A 1,049-nucleotide genomic window follows, 5' to 3' on the forward strand; every position below is an offset into this window, starting at 1 on the left:
TATATATGTTTATGTGTGTGTATAGATATATATGTATATTGACATGTACATAAAATTTACATGAACATTTGAATGGCATGGATTATGTCATCACGTTGCACAAATATCATCATTATCCATTTCTAAAATTTTCCAGCATCATAAACAGACACTTAATGCTTCCAAAACAATGATTCCCTTTTTCATCCTTCCACTATTCTGTGGTAATTGCTAATAAACTTTGGATTCTATCCATTTGCTTATTCTTAATATTTCATATAAATGAGATCATATAATATTTATCCTTTTTTTGATTGACTTGTTTCCTTAAGCATAATGTTTTCAAGACTCATCTATTTTGCAGTGTGTACAAACCATCACTTCTTATTGAGTAATATTTCTGTCTATTTATATGGCACATTTTGTTTATAGGTTCATCTGTTGATGGATATTCAAATAGTTACCATGATTCGGCCAAGATTGGTTAAACATTACAAGATCAATCCATACAATACACCTTATTAAAAACAAAGGTAAGAACCACATTCTCAGCTTAGTTGACAAAGAGAAGACATTTGACAAATTCAACAACATTTCATGATCTAAACCATCGACAAGCTGGGAATAGAAGGCAAATTCCTTAAGATGATAAAGGATATTTATGAAAAATCTACTGCTAATATCACTCAATTAAGAAAGACTGAGAGCTTTCTTCTAAAAACTGGGAACAAGATAAGGACTTCTGCTCCTATCACTCCTACTCAATATTCTACTGCAAATCCTAGCAAGAGCAATTAGGCAAGAAAAAGGGTATCAAAATTGGGAATGAAGAAATATAACTAAAAATATATAAATATATAAGAAATATAACTAAATATTTTCATAGATGGTATGATCCTATGTATAAAAAACACCAATATGTCCACATAAACACTAATGTTGTTGTTTTTAGGGGCTGTTAAGTCATCTCTGAATCATAGTGACCCTATGTACAACAGAGCAAAACACTTCCTGGTCCTGTACCAGCCTCACAATCCTTGTTATACCTGAGCCCATCACTGCAGCCACTG

The sequence above is a fragment of the Orycteropus afer genome, unplaced genomic scaffold (assembly GCF_000298275.1).
Source record: "Orycteropus afer afer isolate SDZICR_OR568_19922 unplaced genomic scaffold, OryAfe1.0 scaffold00801, whole genome shotgun sequence".
Classification (NCBI taxonomy): domain Eukaryota; kingdom Metazoa; phylum Chordata; class Mammalia; order Tubulidentata; family Orycteropodidae; genus Orycteropus; species Orycteropus afer.